Source organism: Mustelus asterias, chromosome 10 (genome assembly GCF_964213995.1).
Source record: "Mustelus asterias chromosome 10, sMusAst1.hap1.1, whole genome shotgun sequence".
NCBI classification, from domain to species: domain Eukaryota; kingdom Metazoa; phylum Chordata; class Chondrichthyes; order Carcharhiniformes; family Triakidae; genus Mustelus; species Mustelus asterias.
In genome coordinates this window covers 108,280,111-108,295,102 of record NC_135810.1, presented here as the reverse complement: position 1 = coordinate 108,295,102, position 14,992 = coordinate 108,280,111, and the positions used below count along the sequence as shown (strand labels likewise).

Below are 14,992 nucleotides of genomic sequence, written 5' to 3'. Positions count from 1 at the left end.
CATTTTCCAGCACTTGTCCCATATCCTTGAATGTTATGATGCTTGGAACGCTCATCTGAATACTTTTCAAGGATTGTAAGGTTTCCGGCCTCTATTACCTTCCCAGGCAGCGTATTCCAGATTCCCACCACTCTCTGAGTGAAAAACTGTTTTCTCAAATCATCTCTGAATCTCCTACCCCTCACCCGAAAACTATGCCCCCTCATCATTGACCCCTCAACCAAGGGGAACAGCTACTTCCTATTCACTCTGTCCATAGCCCTCATAATTGTACACCTCAGCCAATTCTCAATGGGAAATCCCATTGACAGTCGTGGGACCAAAAGATCCCACCGCCAGCCAATGATGGGCCAATGTCCACTGCAAGAAGCGCACCGTGAGGCCAGAGAATCCGCCCCATGTCTTCAAGTCCTCCGTCATGCACCTTTCAGTCATTCTACAATGCTGGACTACGGAGAGGAACGCTGTGCGTGACATTGGCCAGAATTTTCCAGCTGTTCACGCCCCATTGCTGCTGCCAGCGAGGATGGAGAACCTGACGCTCAGCCAAATCTCCGTTCACTGCAGCGGGACCAGAAAATCCCACTGGCGTGAATAGCCGGAAAATTCTGGCCTATAGTTTGCAGCAAAGAATCAAGACATTGGCTGGAATTTTAGCGTCCCGCCTGTCACGGGAATCGGAGCGGGTGAGGGGCGGACAATGAGAAGGCCCGTTGACTTTGGGCGGGATTTTACGGTTTTGGGATGAGCGAGGCGGTAAAATCCCGCCCACTCAGTCCAATCTGTCTATGCTGGCATTTATGCCCTGCGGGAACCTCCCCCCATCCCTCTTTAACCATATCAGAGTCTCCATCGATTCCCTTCTCCACCTTGTCCTTACCTAGCTTCCCCTTAAATGCATCTATTCTTTTTGCCTCAGTTACTCCGTATGGCAGCATGTTCCACACTCTCACCATTCTCTGGGCTTAGACAATTCTCCTGAACTCCCTATTAAATTTATTCGTGATACTCTTATGTTTAAGTCACAGGTTTTGGACTTCCTAACAAATGGAAACATCTTCTCTATGTCCATTCTATCAAAACTTTCTGTGATTTTAAGGACCTCAATCAAGTCACCCCCTCAGCCATCTCTTTTTCAGAGAAAAGTGTCCAAGCCAATTCAACCCTTTCTGACAGGCATATCCCCGAACTTCTAGTATTATTATTGTGTATCTTTTATGCACCTTCTCCAGTTCCCCCATATACCTCTTTGAGAATGCACAGCCACCTTTGTGGCGGCAGGATGGCACAGTGGTTAGCACTGCTGCCTCACAGTGCCAGGGATCTGGGTTCAATTCATGGCTTGGGCCACTGCCTGTGCGGAGTCTGCACCTTCTCCCCGTGTCTGCATGGGTTTTCTCCACGTGCTCTGGTTTCCTCCCACACTCCAAAAGATGTGCCGGTTAGGTGCATTAGCCATGGTATATTGTGGTTCTCGCCTCATTCTGCATCATCACCACTTTGCTCGGCAAATGGTTGCAGCATTACTCTAGGGAGGCGATGTCCTAGTGGTATTATTGCTAGACTATTAGTCCAGAACCTTAGCTAATGATCTGGGGACCCAGGTTTGAAATTCAGCAGTAGTGGACTCGTCAACATTAAGAGCATTCAAATGGTTATTGGATAAACATATGGATGATATTGGAATAGTGTAGATTAGAGGGGCTTTAGATTGGTTCCACTGGTCGGCGCAACATCGAGGGCCGAAGGGCCTGTACTGCGCTGTAATGTTCTATGTTCTATGAAACCCACCACAGCAGGTGGTGGAATTTGAACTCAATAAAATATCTGGAATTAAGAATCTACTAATGACTGTGAAACCATTGTCGATTGTCGGAAAAACCCATCTGGTTCACTAACGTCCTTTAGGGAAGGAAATCTGTCATTCTTACCTCGTCTGGCCTACATGCGATTCCAGAGCCACAGCAATGTGGTTGACTCTCAACTGCCCTTGGACAATTAGACATGGGCAATAAATGCTGGCCAGCCAGCAATGCCCATGTCCCCACAATTGAATTTTTAAAAAATTATGCCTCTATAGTGTCTCTGGTGAACAAGGTTGGTTTTCTGCCTCCAGATTTATCGTGCCAGGCCTGGGATTTTACCAGGCTTGTTTACTATCTGAATAAACTTTGTAAAGGCAAAAGGTACATTAGTAATGGTGACAATATTTTTATCTTCGTGTGCATGCAGTTATTTACCTTTAAGTCACCGTATCCCTTTAAATATATCGATCACCTGCAGCATTGCTGCCTCACAGCGCCAGGGACCCGGGTTCAATTCCGGCCTCGGGTCACTCTATGTGGAGCTTGCACGTTCTCCCCGTGTCTGCGTGGGTTTTCTCCGGGTGATCCGGTTTCCTCCCACAGTCTAAAGCTGTGCGGGTTAGTTTGATTGGCCACGATGAATTGCCCTTTAGTGTCAGGTGGATTGGGAGGGGAAATATGTGGGTTTATGGGGCTAGGAGCTGGGTGGGATTGTTGTCGGTGCTGGCTCGATGGACCAAATGGCCTCCTTCTGCACTGTCGATTTTATGTTACTTCTTGATGAAGTGTCAGATCATCCTCTGGCAGACTTCCAAGGCCATGCCCATTTCAGAGATTCTCACTCACACAGCGTGAATTAGTTAGGATTAGTACACGAATGTTTGAGCAGATACATGACGAGATGAATCTACATTCATAAGACAGTCTAGTTCTATGCACTGCTAATTGTTCACCTGATCTGAATGAAATTGCAAAATTAAATCACTAAATACCTATCCCTGTAAGTACTGATTAATTAAAGAGCTGTTCTGCATCATTTATATCTTTTCTTTGCTCTTGTCATGCCAGGGACGGCACGGTGGCACAGTGGTTAGCACTGTTACCTCACAGCGCCAGGGACCCGGGTTCAATTCCGGCCTTGGGTTACTGTCTGTGCGGAGTTTGCACATTCTCCCCGTGTTTACGTGGGTTTCCTCCGGGTGCTCTGGTTTCCTCCCATGGTCCAAAGATGTGCAGGTTGGGTTGATTGGCCATGCTAAATTGCCCCTTAGTGTCAGGGGATTAGGAGGGTAAAATATGGGGTTACGGAGAGACCTGGGTGGGATTGTTGTTGGTGCAGGCTTGCTGGGCCAAATGGTCTCCTTCTGTGCTGTAGATTCTATTATTCAGTATCTACTCAAACATCAGGCTTGTCGAATTTACATTGCGTGGCTCAATTGACCCACCTGTATTGCATCTGGATTTGGAAACTGGTGAGAGAGTGACGTGAAATGTCAACAAGAGGGCATCGGTTTACTCTTAAATGGCCTTTGCTGCTGGTCTCTGGTGCACCCCCTCCAGGGTCAGGCATTGGGACAGACACAGCAGTTAGTCCGTCACACACCCACCCTCCCTCAGCGAAGCAGACATGCTGCTAGCGATAAGGGAGGTCAGGCAGAGGGGAGGGATGGGAAGACTCAACTACAGCTGGCTTGGCTCCAAGTTCTGGGTATGCCAGAGGGGACATCAGCATCCAATGATTTTACAGTTCAGTGAAAGGCTCTTCTTCAGAATCTCTTTCTGTTTTCTTTCATTTGGGATCACAGACCATAAATGATCGAATAAACAGCAGAGTCATTGTCCCATTGTCAGAACCCCCCTTAACGTTTCTAAGCAAAGTTCAGGATCCAATCCAGTGTCTCTTCCACTTCTCTTTGTCCTTTCTGTCAATCCTGAGGCGGACACGCTGGGATCGTTTAAGACTTATCTAGATGGCCACATGAACAGACTGGGAATAGAGGGATACAAAAGAATGGTCTCGTGGGCACATGAGCGGCGCAGGCTTGGAAGGCCGAAGGGCCTGTTCCTGCGCTGTATTGTTCTTTGTTCTTTGTTCTCCTAATTTTGTTGCAGTGATATTGCTGGGTGGAAGGATTTGACAATTGAAGCTAGCTTTCAGATACAGGTGTGATCTGTTTTCAAAGGTTTGGCTGGATGGTGAGACGATGGCCTCGTGGTATTATAACAAAAAACAAAGAACAATACAGCACAGGAACAGGCCCTTCGGCCCTCCAAGCCCGCGCCGCTCCCTTGTCCAAACTAGACCATTCCTTTGTATCCCTCCATTCCCACTCCGTTCATGTGGCTATCTAGATAAGTCTTAAATGTTCCCAGTGTGTCCGCCTCCACCACCTTGTCCGGCAGCGCATTCCAGGCCCCCATCACCCTCTGTGTAAAATACGTCCTTCTGATATCCATGTTAAACCTCCCCCCCCCCTCACCTTGAACCTATGACCCCTCGTGAACGTCACCACCGACTTGGGAAAAAGCTTCCCACCGTTCACCCTATCTATGCCTTTCATAATTTTATACACCTCTATTAGGTCACCCCTCATCCTCCGTCTTTCCAGTGAGAACAACCCCAGCTTACCCAATCTCTCCTCATAACTAAGCCCCTCCATACCAGGCAACATCCTGGTAAACCTCCTCTGCACTCTCTCCAAAGCCTCCACGTCCCTCTGGTAGTTTGGTGACCAGAACTGGACGCAGTATCCCAAATGCGGCCGGACCAACGTTCTATACAACTGCAACATCAGACCCCAACTTTTATACTCTATGCCCCGTCTTATAAAGGCAAGCATGCCATATGCCTTATTCACTACCTTCACAACACTGATCCCTGTGGCACTCCACTCCAAGTTGCCATCCTGAAAATGCCCCAATTATCCCAACTCTTTGCCTTCTTTTCATTAGTTCATCCTCTATCCATGTTAATACACTACCCCCAACACCATGGGTTCTTATCTTATTAAGTAACCTTTTGTGCGGTACCTTATCAAACCTTTTTTTGGAAATCCAAGCATATTACATCTATTGGTTCCCCTTTATCTATCCTGCTCATTTCCACCTCATGGAATTCTAATAGATTTGTCAGGCATGATTTCCCCATCTTGACTCTACTTAATTATATCATGTATTTCTAAATGGTCTGCTATTACATCCTTTGAAATGGACACTAACATTTCCCAATGGCAGATGTTAAGCTAACTGACCTACAGTTACCTGTTCTTTGTCTCCCTCCCTTTTTGAACTAGGGTGTTACATTGGTAGTTTTCTAATCCTCTGGGACTTTTCCAGTGTTTAAGAATTTTTGGAAGATTACTATCAGTGTATCCACGATCTCTGTAGCTACTTACTTTAATATCCTAGGATACAACCCAGGCCAAAAGGACTTACCAGCATTTAGTCTCATTAGTTTTCCCAGTACTTTTTCTCCAGTGATAGTTATTGTATTTATTTTCGCCTCCTTCTGCCTCTTGATTATTTAGTATTTTTAGAATGTTATTAGTATCTTCCACCATGAAGACTGATGCAAAGTATTTATTGAACTTCTCTGCCATTTCCTTGTTTCCCATTATTATTTTCCCAGTCTCATTTTCTAAGGTACCCAATATAACTTTGGCCTTTCTTCTTTTTTTATATATTTAAAGAAGCTCTCACTGTCCGTTTTTATATTACTTGTTAGTTGACCCCCATATTTATCTTCCGACTCTTTGGGCGAGATTTTCCGGCCGCGCTCGCCACAAAAAACGGAAAAATCCCACACAAGGTCAACTGACCTTTGGATGGTCTGCCCCCTGCCCGCTACGATTCCCGTGGCAGGTGGGACGGGAAAATTACCCCCTTTTATTTGGTCAACTTTTGTTGGTTTTTAAAACTTTCTCAATCCTTTGGTTTCCCATTAATCTTTGCCACATTGTATGTTTTTTCTTTCAGTTTAATACTATCCTTAACTTCCTTGGTGAACCATTGCTGATTTATCCAATTCCTAGAATCTTTCTTCATCACAGACTTGGTGGGCCGAAGGGCCTGTTCCTGTGCTGTATTGTTCTTTGTTCTGTCACTGGGATATATCTTTGTTGTGGGTCATGAACTATTTTCATAAATGTCTGCCATTGCTGATTAATCGTCTTTACTGTTAAACTCCCTTTCCAGTACACTCCAGCCAACCCTGCACTCATTCCTTTGTAATTACCCTTATTTACATTCAGCACAGTTGTTTCTGACCCACAATTCTCCCCCTCAAACTGAATGTTAAATCCGACCATGTTGTGATCACTGTTTCCTAGGGGATCTCCACAACTTAGAAACAGATTTGGATTTGAACAAGGCCAAGGAGGGATTTGAAAACCAGGATAAAAAACTCAAAATGGAGGCATTGCCAAACCGGAGCACCACCTTCTCTGGGGCAATTAGAGATGTCCAAAAAATGTTGGTTTATCTAGCAAAGTAAAGTAAAGTTTATTTATTAGTCACAAGTAGGCTTACATTAACACTGCAATGAAGTTACTGTGAAAATCCCCGAGTCACCACACTCCGGTGCCTGTTCGGGTACACTGAGGGAGAATTTAGCACGGCCAATGCACCGAACCAGCACACCTTTCAGACTGTGGGAGGAAACCAGACCACCCAAAGAAAATCCACACAGACACGGGGAGAACGTGCAGACTCCACACAGACAGTGGCCCAAGGCGGGAATCGAACCCGGGCCCCTGGTGCTGGGAGGCAGCAGTGCTAACCACTGTGCCACCATGCCGCTCACAATGCCCACATCCTGTGAAAGAATTTTAAAAAAGAACAGGGGTGATAGCTTCATTCAGATTAAAACACTGGCAGCAGAGTTTTGGATGTGCTCAGATATATGGAGGATGCTAGCTGGATGGCTGGCCTGGGTGCATTGGCATTCTGGAGGTGATGCCGCATAAAGTTCTTAAAAGAAAGGTCATTCCCTATTGCACCAGCAATGTTGCAGCCTAAGAACCGTAGGACCATAGACCCATACAATGCAGAAAAAGGTCATTCAGCCTATTGAGTCTGTACCAAAAGAGCATCCCACACAGACCTTCCCTTTCACCCTGTCCCTATAACCTTGCTCATTTACCATGGCTAATCTACCTAACCTATACATCTTTGGACACTAAGAGGCAATTTAGCATGGGCAATCCCCCTAATCTTTGGAGTGTGGGAGGAAACCGGAGCACCTGGGGGAAACCCACGCAGATACGGGGAGAACGTGCAAACTCCACACAAACAGTAATTCAAGGCTGGAATCGAACCGGGGTCCCTGGCGTTATGAGGCAGCAGTGCTAACGACTGTGCCACCGTGCTGCCCTATGGGTTGAATCATGTTTCAAGCTACATTTTAGCTACAGCTATGCTGTATGGTAACTCCAGGAATCTTTGTAGCAGACAGTGTAGTTCTCCATGAGGCTCTCTGATGATGTTATCTCCTGTAAAGGCAATTTCTGATGGAGAATGCCAAGTGGGCATTCATGGGCTGGCAGATATGGTTGGGGGGATATTGGCAGTGCAACCAATCAGGGACTTGATCACTGTGGCATGTCTTATTTCAGGCTGTACTTTCAGAAGCATAGCCTACAGCTTGAACCATTGGGTCAGATTTTGTTTGTTCCTTTTGCTGTTAATGAGTTAAGTTCTTCCGATTGGCTGCTGTCCATGTCATTCATGGCAAGTTCTTCTCCTCATTATCTTCGGCTCCAAAGTGAAGTTACAAAATCCTTTCTGTCAAATGACCATTTTACGGGCACATGACCACTTCTTACATTTATTTTGGAATGTTGGCATCCCTGGCCAAGCCAACATTTGGTAACCAGCCCTCTTGAGAAGGTGGGTGGTGAGCTGCCCTCTTGAATTGCTGCAACCTGGGTTGTGCGGATACACCGACAGTGCTGTTAGGGAGCAGCACCAGGATTTTGACCTAGTGACAGAAGGGAAGGCAAGTTTCCAAGATTTGATGGTGTGAGAACTTACACTTCAACTTGGTAGCAGGGCAAGTTGATAAGGTCGTTATAAGAAGGCAGATGGGATACTTTCCTTTATGAGCCAAGACATAGCATTTAAACCATGATGTGGAGATGCCAGCATTGGACTGGGGTGGGCACAGTAAGAAGTCTCACAACACCAGGTTAAAGTCCAACAGGTTTATTTGGTATCACGAGCTTTCGGAGGGCTCATTCACCTGATGAAAGAGCAGTGCTCCGAAAGCTCGTGATTCCACATAACCTGTTGGACTTTAACCTGGTGTTGTGAGATTTACCATATCATATAAGAGCAGGGAGATTATGCCGGAGCAATATAAAACACTAGTTAGGCCATAACTTGAGTATTGTGTGCAGTTCTAGTCACCTCATCATACAGAGAGGGTATAGAGGAAATTTTCAAGGATGTTGCCAGGATTGAAAAATTGCAGCTGTGAGGAAAGATTGTATCGGCTGGGGTCCAGGCCCACTGCAAAAACTGTGGACCTGGACAACATCCTGGCTGTAGTACTGAAGACCTGTCCTTCAGATCTAACTGTACCCTTAGCCAAGCTGTTCCAGAACAGGTACAACATTGGCACCTCCCTGACAATGTGGGAAATTGCCCAGGTGTGCCCTGTTTGCTGGCTCAAAATATTGGAGCTCCCTCCTGAACAAGCACTGTGGGTGTAACCAAATTGCCATGGGCAGCAGTGGTTAAAGAAGGTAGCTCATCACCACCTACTCATAGGCAATTAAGGATGTCCAACAAATGTTGGCCTTGCCAGTGCTACTCACACCCCATGAACATATGAAAAAGTTGGCAAAGAGAAGATAGAAGACCATAAGATGTAGGAGCGGAATTAGGCCATTCGGCCCATAAAGTCTGGTCTACCATTCAATCATGGCTGATATGTTTCTCAATCCACTACACCTGCCTTTTCCCTGTAACCTTTGACCCCCTTACCAATCAAGACCCTATCTATCTCTGTCTTAAATATACTCAATGCCTGGCCTCCACAGCCTTCTGTGGCAATGAATTCCATAAATTCACCACCCTCTGGCTAAAGATATTCCTCCTCATCTTGGTTCTAAAGTGTCGTCCCTTTACTCTGAAACTGTTCCCTCGGATCCTGGCCTCTCCTACTAATGGAAACACCTTCCTCATGTCCACTCTATCCGGCCCTTTCAGTATTCTGTAAGTTTCAATGAGATCCCCCCCCGCCCCTCATCCTTCTTAATTTCATTGAGTAAAAAACCAGAGTTCTCAAACGTTCATCACATAGCAAGCCTTTCATTCCCGGGATAATTCTCGAGAACATTCTTTGGATCCTCTCTAAGGCCAGCTCACCCTGTTCTGTTCATCGGTGCCATTAGCCCGGAGGCTTATTTGGAGTGAATAATTTTGAAGTTCTTGACTCTTTGCCTAACTGTAGCTCATAGAATCATAGAAACTCTACAGTGCACAAAGAGGCCATTTGGCCCATCGAGTCTGCACCGACCACAATCCCACCCAGGCCCTAACCCCATATCCCTACATATTTACCCGCTAATCCCTCTAACCTATGCATCTCAGGACACTAAGGGGCAATTTTAGCACGGCCAATCAACCTAACCCACACATCTTTGGACTGTGGGAGGAAACCGGAGCACCCGGAGGAAACCCACGCAGACACGAGGAGAATGTGCAAACTCCGCACAGACAGTGACCCAAGCCGGGAATCGAACCCAGATCCCTGGAGCTGTGAAGCAGCAGTGCTAACCACTGTGCCACCGTGCCGCCCTTCCTTTCCAGCACCTCAAAGCCATGGAATCATGCTGATCCTTTAACCTTTAACCTTTCCAAACTTTTACAGTCTCCCAGCTTTGAAAACTCAAAACTGGCAATACCTAACCATCACTTCTGAGTTTACTCTTACTTTAATGTACTGTGGTGCTGACATTTGGATCTATTGATAGGTTTCTCAAGAAAGAAATCAGAAAAAAAAGGAGTAAATATAATCCCACTGTTTAAGAAGGGCAGAAGAGGGAGAATGGAGAACTACAAACCTGGTAGTCTGATGTCAGCAGTAGGGAAAATGTTAGAATCTATTATAAAGTATCTGAAAACTGGACACTTAGCAAAAAAAGGGCAAAATCAACATGGATTTGTGAAAGGAAAATCATGTTTAACAAACTTGGAGTTTTTTGAGAATGTTACTTGTAACATAAAGAAAAGAGAGCCAGTGGATGTGGTGCATTCGGATTTTCAGAAGGCTTTTGATAAAGTCCCACACAGGTCAGGAAGTGCGGCACAGTGGAACAGTGATTAGCGCTGTTGCCTCACAGCTCCAAGAACCTGGGTTCGATTCCCAGCTTGGGTCATTGTCTGTTCTCCCCGTGTCTGCATCGGTTTCCTCCGAGTGCTCTGGTTTCCTCCCACAGTCCAAAGATGTGCGTGTTACGTTGATTGGCTATGCTAAATTGCCCATAATGTCCCGCGATGTGTAGGTTAGAGGGATTAGCAGGGTAAAATGTGTGGGGTTGTGGGGGTAAGGCCTGGGGTGGGAGTGTTGTCAGTGCAGACACGATGGGCCAAATGGCCTCCTTCTGCACTGTAGTGTTTCCATGATATAAAATTAGAGTGCATAGGATTGGGGGTAATATATTATTATGGATTAAGAATCGGTTAACAGATAGAAAGCAGAGAATAGGAATAAACTGATTGTTCTGAGGATGGCAGGTGGTTACTAATGGGGTATCGCCAGGACCCCAGCTGTTCACAATCTATATAAATGATCTGAATGAGGGGATCAATTGTAATGCTTCCAAATTTGCTGATGACACCAAACTAGGAACATACGTTGTGAGGAAGATACCAAAAGGCTTCAAGCGGATTTGGACAGGGTAAGTGAATGGGCAAGAACGTATCAGATGGAATATAATGTGAATAAGTGTGAAGTTATTCACATTAGTAGAAAAAACAGAAAGACAGAGGGTACGATCTTACGCTCACGTGCCCGCTGCAGCGAAGTCAGAGAATTTGACACCCAGCTGAATCTCTGTTCACTGCAACGGGATGGGAAAATCCCACTGGCGTGAACGGCTGTAACATTCCAGCCAGAGTATTCCTTAAATGGTGAGAGGTTGGGAAGTGTGGGTGTCCAAAGGGATCTGGGGGGGTTTGGGGGGGGAGTGGTCCTTGTTCATGAGTCACTAAAAGTTAGCATGCAGGCGTAGCAAGCAATTAGAAAAGCTAACATTGTCCTTCGTCCTGAGGGAATTTGAGTCAGGAGTAAAGTTATCTTGCTGCAGTTATATCAAGCCTCGGTGAGACTGCACCTGGAATATTATGAAGAGGTTTGGTCTCCTTATTTTAGGAAGAACATACTTGCCCTAGAAGGAGTGCAACAGGGGTTCACATGATTAATCCCTGGGATGGCAGGATTGTCTTATGAGGAGAGATTGTGGAGAATGGGTCTGTAATCCCCTGGGTGTCAAAGAATGAGAGGTGACCTCATTGAAACTTACAAGATTCTTACAAGGCAAGACAGGGTGGATGTTTCCCCACTATCGCTGCTAAGTCTAGAACCAGACTCATAATAGTAGTCTCATAGTAACAGACAGGCCATTTAATGGTGGCACAGTGGTTAGCACTGCTGCCTCACAGCGCCAGAGACCTGGGTTCGATTCTCGGCTTGGGTCACTGTCTGTGTGGAGTTTGCACATTCTCTCCATGTTTGCGTGGGTTTCCTCTGGGTGCTCCAGTTTCCTCCCACAGTTTGAAAGACGTGCTGATTAGGTGTATTGGCCGTGCTAAATTCTCCCTCAGTGTACCCGAGCAGGCGCCGGAGTGTGGTGACTCGGGGATTTTCACAATCACTTCATTGCTGTGTTAATGTAAGCCTACTTGTGCTTAATAAATAAACTTTAAAACCGAGATGAGGAGAAATTTCTTCACTCAGATGGTGAATATTTGGAATTCTCTACCACAGAGGACTGTGCAAGCTCAATCGTTGAGTAAGTTCACGACAGAAGTCGATAGATTTCTGGAGACTAATGAGTTCCAAGAGATATGGAGATTGTGCAGGAAAGAGGCTTTGAGGTGATCAGCCGTGAACTAATTGAATGGTGGAAGAGGCTCAATGGGCTGAAGGGCCTACCCCTATTCCTATGTTCCCAATGGATAATCCACCACCTAAATCACTGCAACCCAATAATTAGCCAAGACAAAATTTGTCTAAACATGATCAAATTAAATCGGACTTTCCACAATCCTCCTGTGTTTCATGGTGCATGCACAGAGGATGAAAAATAACAAAAGGATAACGGTGGCACTGCTGCCTCACAGTGCCAGGGTCCCAGGTTCAATTCTGGCCTTGGGATGTCTGTGTGGAGCTTGCATGTTCTCCCCGTGTCTGCATGGGTTTTACTCCGTGTGCTCCGGTTTCCTCCCACACTGCGAAAATGTGCAGGTTAGGGGGATTGGCCATGCAAAATTGCCCCTTGGTGTCCAAAGATGTGCAGGTGAGGGGATTGGCCATGCTAAATTGCCCCTTAGTGTTGCAAGATGTGTCGTTTAGATGGATTAACCATGGGATCGGGCAGGGGAGAGAGCTCTGTCAGGGAGTCAGCGCAGATTCGATGGGCCGAATGGCCTTTTCTGCACTGTAGGGATTCTATGATCCTCATAAAATAAGGAGATTGCTGTGCTCTTCCAGAATTCTCTTGCTTTCTGCAACTGTTTCATCAGCGGGGAAGCACCCAGGAAGTACAATAGCAAATGGATACCAACACTGAACAGGTGTTTTCACGTGGATTTTCCTCCGAATGCAATTGACAGTTGAGTTGTCTGTGGAGGTGAGAGATAGCAGTTGAGGGGGAAGCAGTCTTTGGTGAGAAAGATCTATTCTTGCTCTCGTCAAGCCACACCTCCTGGATGGGTGAACCAATGAGCAACTGAGATGGTACCCATGAAGGATGCAGGGCGATAGGAGCAGCATAGATAATCCATGGGGCTACCTGTAAGGGGCATCCAGGAAGTCAAATTTAAACACACAATAATTGCTTCTCACTGACACTAAAGTTACACCAATCTTGTATATTCTTTCCAACCATTTCAACTAGGGTGGCATTGTGGCACAGTGGTTAGCATTGCTGCCTCACAGTGCCAGGGACCGGGATTCGATCCCCGGCTTAGGTCACTGTCTGAGCAGAATCTGCACATTCTCCCCAGTGTCTACATGGGTTTCCTCCGGGTGCCCTGGTTTCCTCCCACAGTTTGAAAGACGTGCTGGTTAGGTGTGTTGGCCATGCTAAATTCTCCCTTAGTGTACCCAAACAAGTGCCGGAGTGTGGCAACAAGGGGATTTTCACAGTAACTTCATTGCAGTGTTAGTGTAAGCCTACTTGTGACACTAGTAAATAAACTTTAACCCTTAATGCACAGCAGATGGGAAATGATAGTAAATCAAGCCAACTCTCTCTTTACTCATGATACACATGCCAGGAAGAAAACAGAAAGGAAAGCTAAGAGTCCATGGAGATTGAGTTTGAGGTCACGTGCTCAAGGGGAACTTCAAATCAACCTACCATTACATCTTTGAAGCCAGCGAGGCTGCCCGATACTGTGGTGCCTTGTTGGAGCCAGTGCTCATTTGAATGCCCTTTGACCCAGTGGTCAAGAAGCCCAGCCTCAATAGCAATTCTAGTGAATCTGGTGAACTGGTGCGGCAACAATAATCTCTCTCTCAATGTCAACAAAACGAAGGAGATTGTCATCGACTTCAGGAAGCATAGTGGAGAACATGCCCCTGTCTCCATCAATGGGGACGAAGTAGAAAGGGTCGTGAGCTTCAGGTTTTTAGGTGTCAAGATCACCAACAACCTGTCCTGGTCCCCCCATGCCGACACTATAGTTCAGAAAGCCCACCAACGCCTCTACTTTCTCAGAAGACTAAGGAAATTTGGCATGTCAGCTATGACTCCCACCAACGTTTACAGATGCACCATAGAAAGCATTCTTTCTGGTTGTATCACAGCTTGGTATGGCTCCTACTCTGCCCAAGACCGCAAGAAACTACAAAAGGTCGTGAATGTAGCCCAATCCATCACGCAAACCAGCCTCCCATCCATTGACCCTGTCTACACTTCCCACTGCCTTGGCAAAGCAGCCAGCATAATTAAGGACCCCACACACCCCGGACATTCTCTCTTCCACCTTCTTCCTTCGGGAAAAAGATACAAAAGTCTGAGGTCACGTACCAACCGACTCAAGAACAGCTTCTTCCCTGCTGCTGTCAGACTTTTGAATGGACTTACCTTGCATTAAGTTGATCTTTCCCTACACCCGAGCTATGACTGTAACACTACATTCTGCACTCTCTCATTTCCTTCTCTATGAATGGTATGCTTTGGCTGTATAGCGCGCAAGAAACAATACTTTTCACTGTATACTGATACATGTGACAATAGTAAATCAAAAAAAAAATTCTACTCCTCTGAGCAGAACTTTGATGTTTGATGGATCAGTCAATGTGTGTGGGGGTTGACAGTGGATCAGACACCCATTTGGCACCTTCTCCCTCCATTCTCTTCTTCTTTGAAGCTGAATGTTCTGCCCGCCCTACCCCAAACAAGGAGACTAGCGGCATAATCATAGAATCATAGACATAGCATGGGTCGCTGTCTGTTTTTTCTTTCTTCTGTGCAGAGAAACACCTCAGATGCCGCCGGCTGATGTGTAAATAGGCGTAAATCATTGAAGATGGCAGGACAGGTTGAGAGATAATAAAGCACACTCTGTATCCTAGGCTTTATCAGCAGGGAATCAGAGGACAAAAGCCCTAACGTTAAGGTTCTAAGAAACACTGGTTCAGTCCCAATCTGAGTATAGTGTCCAGTCTGGGGCTCTTTATGAAGGTTGTGAAGGCATTCGAGAGAGTGCAGTAAAGATTCACAGGAATGGTTCCAGGGATGAGGAACTTCAGTTACACGGATAGATTGGAGAAGCTGGTGTTGTTCATCATAAAACCATAGAATCCTGACAGTGCAGAAAGAGGCCATTCAGCCCATTGAGTCTGCACTGACGCTCCAAGAGAGCAGCTACCCAGGCCCTCCCCTCTGCTCTATCCTCATAACTCTGTGCATTTAAAATGGTTAATCCATCTAACCTACACATCTTTGAACACT

The 14,992-nt window shown here is 46.1% G+C and overlaps 1 protein-coding gene across 1 annotated transcript in view; it reads left to right on the top strand.

Moving 5' to 3' along the window:
* gabrb3 (gamma-aminobutyric acid type A receptor subunit beta3) overlaps positions 1–14,992 on the top strand; it is a 359,120-nt gene that overhangs the window by 304,584 nt on the left and 39,544 nt on the right. The window lies entirely within an intron of this gene.